The following is a 310-nucleotide window of genomic DNA, read 5'->3' on the forward strand; positions in this document are numbered from 1 at the left end:
GAAGCTGAAAGGACCTAGACGTGACCAAGAACGAAAACCAAAAGGCCCCCAAGGAGTCTGTCAGTGGAAGCCTGATGGCCCTTGAAGAGACTGACAGGAAGGATTTCAAGGACAGCGGAGAAAATGATACTAAAACCTGGAGGAGAGGGCACTGTTGCTCCACAGCAGGTGAAAGTAAAATCAATGCAGGAGAAAAGCTAAAGAAAATTAAATAACGAGGATCCAGGACTTTCTGGATTCAAATACGTGTTTTCCGTTTGCAGCCTCTCCACACGTCGATTTACCAAATACAGATGATCCCTGACTTACG

Source organism: Propithecus coquereli, unplaced genomic scaffold (genome assembly GCF_000956105.1).
Source record: "Propithecus coquereli isolate 6110/MARCELLA unplaced genomic scaffold, Pcoq_1.0 Scaffold948, whole genome shotgun sequence".
Lineage (NCBI taxonomy): Eukaryota > Metazoa > Chordata > Mammalia > Primates > Indriidae > Propithecus > Propithecus coquereli.